The sequence below is a fragment of the Octopus bimaculoides genome, chromosome 9, assembly GCF_046866305.1.
Source record: "Octopus bimaculoides isolate indiv1 chromosome 9, ASM4686630v1, whole genome shotgun sequence".
Taxonomy (NCBI): domain Eukaryota; kingdom Metazoa; phylum Mollusca; class Cephalopoda; order Octopoda; family Octopodidae; genus Octopus; species Octopus bimaculoides.
Window position 1 is genome coordinate 42,726,615 of NC_142936.1, and position 15,000 is coordinate 42,741,614.

The window sequence follows — 15,000 nt, forward strand, 5'->3', positions numbered from 1 at the left end:
TATTTTAACGAGCTCTAAAGGATGAAAGGCAAAGTCGACCTCGGCGGAATTTAAACTCAGGACGTAAAGTCGGTCGAAATGCCGCTGTGAATTTTGCCCGGCGGACTAACGATTCTGCTAGTTTGCCGCCTTAAATATTGTTGCTCAATACTCTATGAACACTATAACGGCCGTAAGACGTGACATGAACATCATGAAAATTAAGTTTCCTCTAAACCATGATGGTCTTTGGGTGTGTCTCCAGTGAGGGTGACGTCATGTCGCCCATATCTTTGAACAGTGTCTTAGGCTCAATTCAAACTGTTATGTAAGGCTGCTGAAGAACGTGGTCAAACTCTGGCTGGAGAGGGTTGCTGTTAGAAAGCCATATGTGTGGCAGCAAGATTTAGCTCCTTGCCAAACCTCCAGAAAGAGTCAGAAGTGGTTGTCGGAGAATTTCTATGACTTCACCAATCCCAATTACAAGTCTCCTATGTCCCCCGAGTGTAATTCCATTCATTATTAAGTGTGGGGCGCAGTTGAGAGAGATCAACCTCTCTGCCTAGCTGGTGACCAAGACCAAGGAGGTGTTCAAAAGATCCTCTCAGACACAGATTGAGGAATGCATGCATCAGGTTCCAGAGCTGTCTTGAGGCCGTGGTGGAAGCTGAGGTCGGTTTTCTTGAGTTAACAGTTATCTCCCAGCCATACTCTAGTGGATATTTTTTGATTTTTTAAAATACATTTATATTTCGATGGAGTATTATCTTTTCTTTCCTTTTATGCAAGCTGTCAAATATAGCCCGAGCACTCTTTACATACATACATACATACATACATACGTACATACATACATACATACATACATACATACATACATACATACATACATACATACATATATACATGCATACATACATATATACATACTCACTCATACATGTATGTATGCATGTGTGTGTGTATGTGTGTGTGTGCAAGTCTATACCAACCATATGCCTGCCCTAAAATAAATCTGAAAATTTTCTGTAAATACTTTTCCTTTTGCGTATTGATAATTTCGATGGTGTAGAGTTAATGCTGATAAGTGTACCATCCATGGAGAATGCTGAAAGATTCTAAAAGCATTGCTGCTCCCTGCTTGGTGTTACTACTTCTACAGCAGTCACTTTCGTATTTAAAACAAAATGATAAAGTAAAATTTAGCAATCACCGTTCTTTTGTTGTTGTTTTTTTTTACGTTCTCATCTTTATATCTGACGTTATTAACTCGCAGAATGCTTTTGCTTCTCAGGTCGACCCGGGAATAGAAGAGATAGAACTGAAATAAAATCACCTCCTCAGGGATTCTATTTTGATCGGAATCAATGAAAAACGTCGATATTACAGCTTCTTTTTTTTTCTATTAGGTCACTGGATTTCTGACGAAAGATATATGGAGCGCCCCCTATATAATAATAATGTGTGTATGTGTGTGTGTAGGCGTGGCTGTGTGGTAAGAAGCTCGCTTCGAACCCGGAACCACATGGTTCTGAGTTCAATTCCATTGTGTGACACTTACGGCAACTGTCTTCTACTATAGCCTCGGCCCAACCAAAGCCTTATGTGTGGATTTGGTTGACAGAAACTGAAAGAAGTCCATCATATATATATATATATATATATATATATATATATATATATATATATATATATATGTGTGTGTGTGTGTATGTATATATGTATGTATTTATATGAGTGTATCTTTCTATCAATGTTTGTTCCTCCGTCATCGCTTAATCACCGCTGTTATTGTGTTTACGTCCCCGTAACGTAGCGGTTCGGCAAAAAAAACCGATAGAATAAGTCCTGGGGTCGATTTCTTCGACTGCAAAAAAAAAAAAACATTTGAGGCGGTGCTCCAGCATGGCCGCAGTCAAATGACTGAAACAAGTAAACGCATAAAAGAATGTATGTGTGTGTGTGTATGTATATATACGAATGAGTGTATTTAAATGCATACATATATAGTGGTGTGTATACATACATAGGCGTGACTTTGTAGCAAGAAGGATTATTGATTTTTCTGCTTGAGTGGAGTGGAGCAACGTGAAATGAAGTATTTGTTCAAGACTACAGTGCGTCGCCCGGTCCGGGAATCGAGATCACAATCTTACGATAATGAGCACAACACCCCTAATCGCTTAACCACGTGCCTCCACACAGTTCTGCGACAACCGCCGGATATTGTAATTTCTCGCATATAATAATGTATTTCAAATATAAAGAGCTATTAAAACTGGCTCTTCCTTTCAAATTAGACAGCTACAGGCAATGAATAAATAAATATAAACAAAAAGAACCTTATCATATGAATTATATTCAGATAAACAGAGAAAGAAAAAGAAAACAGTATTAGTTGATGATCGATATTGTTTTATTTTTACATCAGCAAACATATCAGGTGATTTTAAATGCGATTCGCCTCCTATTTAACTCTCTTCAGCTATCTCATCTCAGTTGTCTCCTGCAACAGACAGAATATAATAGAATGTGCTTATTCAAAGATATGCCGGCAACTGTTTCATAATTACCAAATCAAAGAGGACATTTTGAATCACAGATATTGTCTCCGATTTTAGAGTTGACAAAAGATTCAGCAAATTTCTATATAGGTCAAACATCAACAACTCTCTTAAGAAGTTTAACTATGCATCTTGCAATATAAAGATTTATACTCCCATTTTATTTATCCCTACCTCATATATAGACAGCAGGAATTCCAACGGAAAATTCTTGAAACAAAGCCCAATATTATCCAAGACAATCATAAACCAGGAAGAACCATCGCTACATTCTCTCTTACCAAAACACTTCAACCTAAGCTGAGCAAACAAATATCTGATAACATACAGTTAACATTACATATATAAACATACACAATCACACACAGACATATATATGGGAGAATATACAAATAATAACAACAGACGAGGACAGGTGGTGTAAATAACAAAAGTATATATTAGTATGACGCTCGGGAATACGGAAAGTCTTTGACGTTTCGAGCTACGCTCTTCAACAGAAAGAATACGGAGACAAGGAGAAAAACACGGAGAAAAAAAATTGAATAGTGTTCAGTAAACGGTCATTCATAATAATGATTGACATATATATATATATACAGACATATATATATACGCCTACACACCACATTATATATGTATAGACAAGGGTATACATTTACAACTCATGTAGATACACCAATTACGGCATATGCATACATACATACATTACATACATACATACATACATACATGCATACATACATACGTTTATACATAACATTCATGAAGTACAACATGTAATAAAATCTATATAAACAATGTCAATCCATGCTTGTACCGATGTATACATGCGCAAATACGTACGTATATCTATACACGTGTACATTTATACATGTACCAATGCATTCAAATATTACATACACGCACACACACACACGCACACATATATAAACACAAAGATATCATTATTTATATATATATACATGTATATCCATGCACACACACACTTATGTATGTGTATATGTATATGTAAATGTAAAGGGATATATTATATATATATATATATATATATATATATATATATATATATATATATATATATATATATGAATGCCTGTGTGTTTATATATTCACCCATACATACATATATACACCGATGCCAAACCCATTTGACGGTCTATATATATATATATATATATATATATATATATATATATATATATATATATATACACATATACGCACACACACACACACACACAATCATGTGGAGTGGATGGGTATGTGTCGATAAATATGCTTTTCCTAATATATAGTGTACATTCGTAATGATATACGTGTATGATTGCGTGTCTATGGAAACATACTTATAATGATGCAAATTATACACACACGCACGCACGCGCACACATACTCACACACACACACACACACACACACACCCTATCTTCTCTCTCTCACACACAGAGAACAAACTTTAAGAAGGAAAAAGCTGATAGAGACTTCGAAATAAGAAGGAATTAAAGCAGAGGGGAGAACGAACGGCAACAAAAGTGGAAAGAGACTGTAAAAGCGTAAAAAGTGAAAGCAAAGAGAACGAAAGAAGCAAACTAAATGGGAAAATAGTTTCTACGACAGAATGAATGGAAATTATGACACAACCGTGTAGAAAGGAATTGCGTTGTAGAAAAAACATACACAAAATCATTGTTGCTGTCTCTGTTTGCTTTTGCTGTTTTAGCTGCAAGTCACTTTTGATCCAGATGATGAAAGATTTTTCAACTGCAACCATCCCATGTTTTTTTTTTCAGAGACAGTATATCTTGGAGTATTTAATAATATTTTAAATACTGCAGGGTATGAGTTGAGGCAGGCTTGGCTTCTACTTCTAGTTGATCAAGAGATGAAGTTGATTCGAAAAGCTAAAAGGAGAGAAAAGAAATATAGGATAGAATTTACACAAAACACATTTAATGGAAAAGTTGCAATATTCGGTATAGTAACAAGTTTTGAAATTGAGAAATTAGTAACGCTAGGAATTGTATAGATAAACTATGTATGTTATGGATAAAATATCAGGAAAAGTGTTGTTGCTATGTCTTGTAGCAATGAATTTTCCATGCTTTATTATGTTGATAGCAGAGATGAACGAAGAAAGAAGCATGTTTATGGTAGAGTTAGATTAAAAAAAAAAAAAGAAACAATAACATTACATAGGAAGAAATGTATAAAAATTAACAACGAAAATCATTTGGTTACATGAAACAAATATTATGAGAGAAATATAATATTAGAGGGCAGCAACACAGAAAACCTAATGTGTTAGAGCAGGAATGAAATATGAAAGGAAAGAGAAAAAGATAGATCATATTTTATGGAACAACATAAAGTAAAAATGATATAGAATAGGAAAAGGATACAAAAGAAAAAAAGAAAAATAAATTATGGAAAAAGAACGCAAAGTTTGTCGGAGAACTGGAGGAAGTTTTATACTGAATATTATAAGTTAGAAATGATATTCGAGAATTGCAGACGATAAGTAAAATGGACGCTGTCGGATATGATTTTTCAGCACGCTACAGCAGATAATCTTTTGGCTTCGGTGGAAATTGACTTCGTGTAATTTTACGAATCATATTTCTATCATTCACACATACGATATGTGGATTTAATCTTAATAGTTTTATTGATTCCATTTTTTCGTACAAAAATCAATCATTGAAAAGTATTTCTTATTAACACTTTTTCTTTTGTTTTTGATATATTTAATTAATTGCTTTGTAAAAGATTAGAGGAAATCGCTTTGACAGGCGAACAATAGGATCAATTTTTCACAGACGTTTTAATACAAAATAAGAAAAATTATTTGATCGATATATACAGAATACTAAATGTATGAGAGATAACTGTTGTGAAGAGAAAAGGCATGGCAATGTGGTAAGAAGTTTGCTTCCCAATCATATGGCTTGGGGTTCACTCTCACTGCGCGTTACCATGGGCAAGTGTCTTCTGTTATAGCTCCGTACCGACTAAAACCTTGGGAGCCTTGTAAGTGGATTTGGGAGTTGGAAACTGAAAGAAACCCGCCGTGTGTGTGTGTATGTGTATACCAGTGTGTGTGTACTAGTGTGTGCGCTTGCATATGTGTGATGGCCCGTGTGTGTGTATGTGTATGTTCTTGTGTGCGTGCGTGCCAGTGTGTGTGTGTGTGTGCGCGCGCGTGTGCCAATGTGTGTGTATTTATGTTTGTCACCAACACACCATTTGTGGTGTGTTGGTGATGGGTTATTTACATTCTCGTAATATAGGGCTTCGGTAAAAAGAGTGCCATAGAACAAGTATTAGATTTTAAAAGAAAATAAGTACTAGGATCGATTTACTCGACTAAAGCCTTTCAATTGGTGCCTCAACATGGTTGCAGTCTAATAACTGAAACAATAAAAGACAAATATATCCGATAGCTATAGTGTACACATCAGGTTCGATTCCAGCTGTGAACCAGCATTTACATTTACACATTAATGACCTCGAGAGAGAGTTGAATGTCTTCCTATATCCTCTTCATGCAAATGAGAAATTTTGTACCTCAATGGAGTTCATTTTGTTTTATCTTTCTCTTGCAACACATCAGATGCATATAATTGCGGAATATTAGAATAACCATTAGCAAGAGAAGACAGAGAATAAAATATGAGACAAATAAAAAAAAAACACGCATATATAATAGATAGATAGATAGATAGATAGATAGATAGATAGATAGATAGATAGATGAATGAGTAGATGGACAATTAGATAAATAGAGAGAGATAGAAAGATAGACAGACAAAAGATGATGGCTAGATAGGTAGATAGATAGACAGAGAAACAGAGAGACAAATAGACGGATAGATAGATAGATAGATAGAGAGAGAGAGAGAGAGAGAGAGAGAGAGAGAGAGAGAGAGAGAGAGAGAGAGAGAGAGAGAAAGAGAGAGATATTAAAATACATATAAATCAATAATTTGGTAGTGAAAGATAGTGTGGTGGAGAGTAAAACCGACTTCAATTTCACTTCGTTTATTAATTCATGAGATGGATTCTGCTATGGCTTCAAGGCATAATTGATATAAATACTCACTTACTCATCCACGCACATATACAAAGGACTACTCAAAACGCACACACATACACACACACACACACACACACACACACACACACACACACACACACACGTGCACATACAAGCACACACACGCATGCATATATAAATATTTGGGACTATGCCTGTGTATTTATGTGTAGAACTTGAAGCATAAATTAAAACAACAAAGAGGGAGTGGTGACGGAGTTGAGATGGTCTGAGTCGGTAAAAACCAGTCAATAACATTCATTAAATATTATCAGCTGACAGTTAAAGTGGAGTTTTAGGATCGGAATTAAAGACATTAACCATGCCATTGTGGCAGCATTTCCTCAACATACTGCCTCACCATCAGATAATTTATTCCGTATACATACATACATACATACATACATACATACATACTTTACATACAAACATCAAAACATCTGTCAAATATAAGCATAACAAGCCGGATATTGTTATCTGGGACACAGAGGAAATATGTATGTATATATATATATATATATATATATATATATATATATATATATATATGGGAGAATTTACGAAAAAACAACAACAGACGAGGACAGGTGGTGTAAACAACAAAAGGATGTATTAGTTTAACGCTCGGGAATAGAGAAAGTCTTTAACGTTTCGAGCTACGCTCTTCAACAGAAAGAAATAAGGAGAAAAACAAGGAGAAAAAAATTTAAATGTCGTGGTCAGCGATCTATCATATATATATATATATATATATATATATATATATATATATATATACATATGTGGTCATTGGTGGGCTGTGGCTTTTTGAGTCGATGAGCTAATGGTTTTATTCTGTAATTAATTTTGTATATGTATATATATATATATATATATATATTTACTTGGAGAATGGAGCAACAAATACAAGAAAAAGCATTTTCGTTGGACTAGATAGCCGTTGTTTTATTATGTGGAGCTTGTGAAATGAGTCAGTATGGAGGTTTAGGTTATGCAACGAGTCATTTTGTATATTATGTCATAGTCACTTACGCACGTTTCGATCCAGCCAGTAGTTTGGCCGATCTCTTCAGAGTGTTAAAGGGTATATTTAAAGTTTGTGGTGTGCGAAATGTAGAAGTAATTATTGGGTGTAATATATGTGGTGGTGTGATAGTGGTGATAGGCAAACCTACCACTTACCTATATATATATATATATACATACACGCGCACACATAAATATAGACAGATACACGTACATATGCAGACACATATACTTATATACACACAAGCTTGCATACATATACACCTACAGAGACACATACATACATAGTTACATATACATGATACGTGCATACGTACATACATACATACATGCATACATACATACATGCATGCATGCATGCATACATACATAGTGTAAGCTTTCACAGGAATTGTCATATTAATAGTATCTACCTTGGAAAAAAAACGAGAGAGAGATGTTATGTATATGTGTGTGTGGGTGTATACACATATGAATGCATATGTATATTATGTATGTAAGTATGTATACACACACACACAAATATATATATATATATATATATATATATATATATATATACATATATATATATATATATATATATATATATATATATATATATATATATATATATATATATATATAAAAGATAATAAGAGTGAAAAAACTACAGAAGGCTTCTGTTACTTGGTTAAAATATATATTTAAATTATGTCAGAAAAATGTTAGAAAAATGTTAGAAAAACGTTATAAAATCTTTTTGGTATATAAACATTGTATTTTGAGAAATTGTGTAGTATATTGCCGAGAAAGGGAAATAACCCTGAAACCCGGGTCCGTTCGTGCTACAGATCATGATGGGAGGGGTAACTTCCCTTGGCAAACAGGAAACAGTAGTGTGTCGATAAGCCAGCTGGAGGAGATGTCCTCCTGGGGCTAAAAGCAACAGTAACATCCACCCCTAGGGGTCAGCCACACTTAAGTGACAATATACTACACCATATATATATATATATATATATATATATATATATATATATATATATATGTATATATGTATGTATGTATGCATGTATGTATGTATATATCTGTTTGAGTTAGAGGTTAAGCAACCAACTGAGGGATAATAAATATCCAATATATTACTGGATGTATAACAATGTATTTATAATCAAATGTTTACTATTGCAGAGCATTATCGCAATTGAATACTAGATATGGGTGGGGGTAAAGCAGAAATTTACCCAGAATTTATAAGGCAAATAAGAAAATAGAGAGGATAAGCAATCGACAAACATCAGCTTGTAAACATTCAATTAAATGAAATCAACTAATAAATACATTTTCTTTTTTTTTTTTTTTTAAGTTTCAGTTTAGAGCTGCGGCCATGCTGATGCACCACCGTGTAAAAACAGAAAAAATGCCACTAAGCGTTTTGTCCAGCATGCTAATGATTCTGCCAGTTAATCAATCAATAAATAGATATAATTGAATGTTTACTGGCTGATGTTTGTCAATTGTTTATCCTCTCCATTTTCTTATTTGCCTTATACACACACATACACACACAAAGTACTGGGCTTAAAATAAATAAGCACTGGGGTCATTCGTCTGAATAAAATTCTTCAAGGCGGTGCTCCAGCGTGGCCACAGTCTAATGACTGAAACAAGTGAATTATAAAAGATAAAAGATATATATATATATATATATGTGTGTGTGTGTGTGTGTGTGTGTGTGTGTGTGTGTGTGTGTGTGTGTGTGTAGGTATGTGTGTACCCCAAATTCATGTTTATACGTCAGCTGTTCACTAAATAGACCTCGATAAAAATTAAGCATTGCGTTTTGAGACGACTAGAGCCGTGACGGCGATGCCCGAGTATGGCCATATTTCAAAGGGTGAAACTGGTAAAAATAGAAATAAAAGACACACACACGTGTATATAGGGTGACCCCCTTTGGTCATGATTGACCATTGGATTGTACCTAGAAAGTTACCCTCCGAACCACAAGTCCGTGCATGTTTGTTTATGGAAGACCAGCAGTCGCCCATGCATATCAGCCTCCCCTCTTCACACCACCGATGTCGCAACTCATTTCTACAGCTGAGTAAACTGGAACAATGTGAAATAAGTGACTTGCTCAGGAGCATAACACAACACAGAGCCCGGGAATCGAACTCACAACCTCACGATCGTAAGCTCGACGCTCTAACCATTGAGCCATGCACCTTCGTGTGTATATACACACACACACACACACACACACACACACACACACACACACACTCACACACACACACCCACATTCTTTTATTTGTTCCAGCCTTCTGACTACAGCCATGCTGGACCACCGCATTTAGTCGAAGAAATCGACCCCAGGACTTTCTCCTTGTAAGCCTATTTATTCTATCGACCACTTATGGCAAACCGCTAAATAACAGGAAGGTCACATACCAACATCGGTTGACAAGCGATGGTTGGAAGTCGTATGTGTGTATATATATATATATATATATATATATATATATATATAAACACATATATACGACGGGCTTCTTTCCGTTTCCATCTACGAAATCCGGTTACACAGCTTTGATCGGCCCGAGCTCATAGTAGAAGTCACTTGTCCAAAGGGCTACGCAGTGAGACTGAATTCGGAAACATGTGGTTGGGAAGCAAGTTACCACGCTTGCATCTACATACATACATACATACATATATATGAATAATAACAATAAATGGAGCTAAACGCATATAAATAAAAGTTCCTTTAATTCCTACACATGTTTCAAAATATATGAGAGCCCTTCTAGAAAGAAGTAAGAGCTGCTGGAATTCCACATATATTCATCTTCAGGGAATCAAATATTAAAGCAAGACAAATGCGAAATGATGAGGTAACTTACGAGCTAGGATGTCACTTGGCCATGTAACATCTTAGCTCGTAAGTTACCTCATCATTTCTCATTTGTCTTGCTTTAATATGTTGATTCCTTGAAGATGAATATATGTGGAATTCCAGCAGCTCTTACTTCTTTGTAGAAGAGTTCTCATATATTTTGAAACATGTGTAGGAATTAAAGGAACTTTTAGTTATATGCGTTTTGCTCCATTTATTGTCATTATTCATATCTTCTCAAAATGTATCACTTTAACTTGGTATCTCTACCTATAAAACGGCTGTGATATCTTGGTTTTTTAGTGTAATTTTGCTACCTCTGGTAACTATTAACATATTTACATTGTCAAAGGTTTTTTAAAACTGAGATAATACTAATATATACATAAACTAATATATATATATATATATATATATATATATATATATATATATATATATATACAAATATATCGTTGCTATTATGCAAAAGTCTCGTAAGTCCAAAACGTTGCTTTTTCAGAAAACGAAAAACTAGTTTCACCATTCCATAGCAAAACCGTTGTACTACACTTTGACAAGTTTTGATATCTTGCCACTTGAAGCAGCTGGAGATACAATAGTTTGACCAAAAGAACCGGCTACTGCAGGCAAAAGTATTCTTTTCTACTCTAGACACAAGGCCCGAAATTTCTGGGGAGGGAACCAATCGATTAGTACGCGAATGCTACTTAATTTATTAAAGGATGAAAGGCAAAGTAGACCTCGGCGGAATATGAGCTCAAAACACAAAGACGGACGAAATACCGCTAAGCATTTCGTCCGGCGTGCTAACGTATCTGCCAGTTCGCCGCCTTAAATCAAAAATAGGTATTGAAAAAATAAAGGGATTTTGCCAAATTTGGACATACGACAGTTTAACATAATAGCAACGATATATATCTCTCTATATATATTAATATATATATATATATGTGTGTGTGTGTGTGTGTGTGTGTGTGTGTGTGTGTGTGTGTGTGTGTGTGTATGTATGTACATATGTATGTAAGTATGTATGTGTGTATATATTTGTATGAATGTTTGTATGTATGTATTTATATTCAAGTTTTCTATTATTCTTTTCGCAGTCCTAGTTAAAGTTTAGTGCATCGTTTTTAACGGTTTTCATCGATTATATCGTACTTTGAGACTCATTACTAAGAACCAGCCTGACAGCAGTATATAATGATGGATGCCAAGAATGAAGAAAAGAATGCATACATAATGTATATAACATAATGTATAAAACATAATGTGTATAGCAGCCTTATGCATGCATTCATTTGGGTTTCAATGTTTCTTCCAATCTATTACTCTCTAGCAATGTATGCGTCCGTGTGCATGCATGTTATGTATATATGTATGTATGTATGTATGTATGTATGCATGGATGGATGGATGGATGGATGGATGGATGTACGTGTATGCGTATGTATTTGTGTATATGCGTGTGTGAGTGCGCGCGCGCGAGCGTGTATGGACGCCCGTGGGTTAGCGGTTAGGATGTTGTACTCATGATTGTAGGATTGCGCTTACGATTCCTGGACCGGGCCATGCGAAGTGTTTTGGAGTGAAGTATTTCATTTCACGTTGCTTCAATTCACTCAACGGACAACAATAAATAATTCCACGTCCGACCGGCGACTCGCCCCATGACCCTAGGAGCACCTTTGAGCCTTTTGATATATATATATATATATATATATATATATATATATATATATATATATATATATATATATATATATAAATTCAAATTACGTTAAACGTAATCAAACAAACGAAGTTTGCTTTTAGAAGCGTTGAGCTGTCTTAGAAAGTTAAAGAAGTGATTTTAAATTCTCAAACGAAGGATAATGCTAATAATATAGCGTAAACAGGATAAGCTACCCCTATTTTGCAGAAAAAAGTGTAGGCGGCCAGCTATGAGACACGAACTCACCTCCGTGATTACGCGTCGCGGTGCTCGCTCGCTCTCTCTCTCTCTCTCTCTCTCTATATATATATATATATATAGAGAGAGAGAGAGAGAGAGACATAGATAGATAGATATGTGCATATATATATATACATATATATATATATATATACATATATATATATATATATATATATATATATATATATATATATATATATATATATATATATATATATATATATATGTACACACACGTACACACACACGTACACACACACGTACACACACACGTACACACACACATATACATGTATATAAGATGTCTGTCTGTGTAACTGCATGCATTTCTACATTTTACAACCAATTTGCACCAAATTTCATACATAGGTTTCTGAAGTCATATTTTTTATTACCCACGAGGGGCTAAATAGGTTTCTGAAGTCCTATTACGCGTCGTAAGCTATTTTGCTTTTCCGTACATCGATCTTGCGCCCCCATCCACCAAGGGTAGATAACCCCCTTAAGCCTCCCTCTTGGAGTCAGCAATACTATTGCATAAAGCGGCCCCATAATTCCTGCAGTTTGCATCCCATCTTCACCAAAATTAATCATTTGCTTGCTTATGGCCTACAAATAAAGTTGCAACCATGCACTTGTGCAGGTTTTCACAAAACGAGACGTATTGATTACCCATGGTTCACAGAGGAAGGTGAACACATGAACTTTTACTTGAACTAATCAAGGGGACCCCCAGCGGGGCAGTAAGCCCTGGCGAGTCATTTATTGAATTCGGCTATTGCAATGCAGCGAAGGGTCATAGCTTCTATAATTGGTAGTCCCATAAAATGAATTTCGACTCAGTTGTTATTCATTTACTACAGATGAAGATACACTGAGGCAATTCAGCAAGAGGACCCCCTCGTGGACAATGAGCCTTAAATCATTAACCCATAAAAGTTCAAACTGCCACAGTAAAACTGAACCTCGGGAGTTTATTATGGTTATTGCCTGCCATAAGATAAAGTACCGCACATTCGTTATCACTTGAATTCTGCAAAGGAACTCCCTAGGGAGGACAGTGAGCCCCTTTGGACCACTTTTAAAGTTTCATATAATGGTTTCAGCAAAACATTTTAACTTCTGGAAATAACAAATGGACTAATGAATTTTAAATCCCCCTAACAAAACTTTAGTTTGCTTAGTTAACTTTAGGCTGATTTAATTTAATCTTGCACCCGGTTGTCTCTCCCGTGCAATTGCACCATAATTAAGTGTGGAATAGGGAGTTAAATTTTTTTTCCTTGAACTTTGGCGTCATTTCACACTCCAAACCAAGAAAGCGCGATTTAACCCAGGCGTAAATTTTGACGCCTACTGTATGTGGATTGTTAATTACTCCACAGAATTTCTTAACTCCCTAGACCATCTCGGATTACCACCACATTTATTGCTCCTCGGGAATTTGGAACACGTCTGGTCGTCCAAAAGGCGATGCCTCATGTTATTGAGGCAACAATACTTACAGGATGTGGTAAGGGGGATACTGTCTTCATATCAAGGGTACCCCTCATTCCTTCCGGTAAAGACTTTCCTTTCACATTCAGAAGGCTGCAATTCCCTCTCCGTCTCAGTTTCACCATATCGATTAACAAAACACAGCTTCAGACGCTGACGGCCGTAGAGTTTAATTTAGAAGAACCGTGCTTCTGCCATGCTCAACTATATGTTGGCTACTCTCGAGTGGGGAGCCGGACAGAAGGATCACACAGGAGAGTTAAGAAGAAGTGGAGATAACAAAAAGTAGTGATCCCAAAACGAAGTTGCGTGCGTGAGAGAATGCTGATGATCTTAACGTATGCATGTGTGTATGTAGGTGTGAAGGTGTGAAAATGTGGGGATAGGAATTGATCAGTGTTGGTTTGTGCGTGGTGGTGTGTTGTGATGTTATGTGTTGTGTGATATGCTTTTGTAACTCGCGAGAAAACCCAAAATATAGTCTATAAGGAAGTTTTGTAGGCGCCCTATCCGCCAACAAGTAATCGCTATTTTTTACAGCTGTTTCTGCTATAAGATGTAATGCGCGCATAGTTAAATGCTTGTATATTGCCCTATAGCTTCATCGGAGTTTCAAACATGAAGTGCAATTTTATTTGGGAAAGCGAGGCTTCTCCTACTCGAACTCCTGAATTCATTTCCTACGTACGTTTATCCTTTTCTGCGTTGGCAATGCTTTCTTCAGAGTATATATTTAAATGTAAATGTTTTCACAAATGAAATTGAACTTAAAGTTTGAAGCTCCGATGAAGCTAAAGGGTGATACACAAGCATTCAACTATGAGTGCATTGCATCATATAGCAGAAACACAGAAACAGTCCAAAGGAGGAGAAGAAGAAATTGGCAACGGACCACCTATAGCGACATTGCATATATATATATATATAGGCGAATTCACGAAAAACAACAGACGAGGACAGGTGGTGTAAACAACAAATGGATGTGTTAGTATAACGCTCG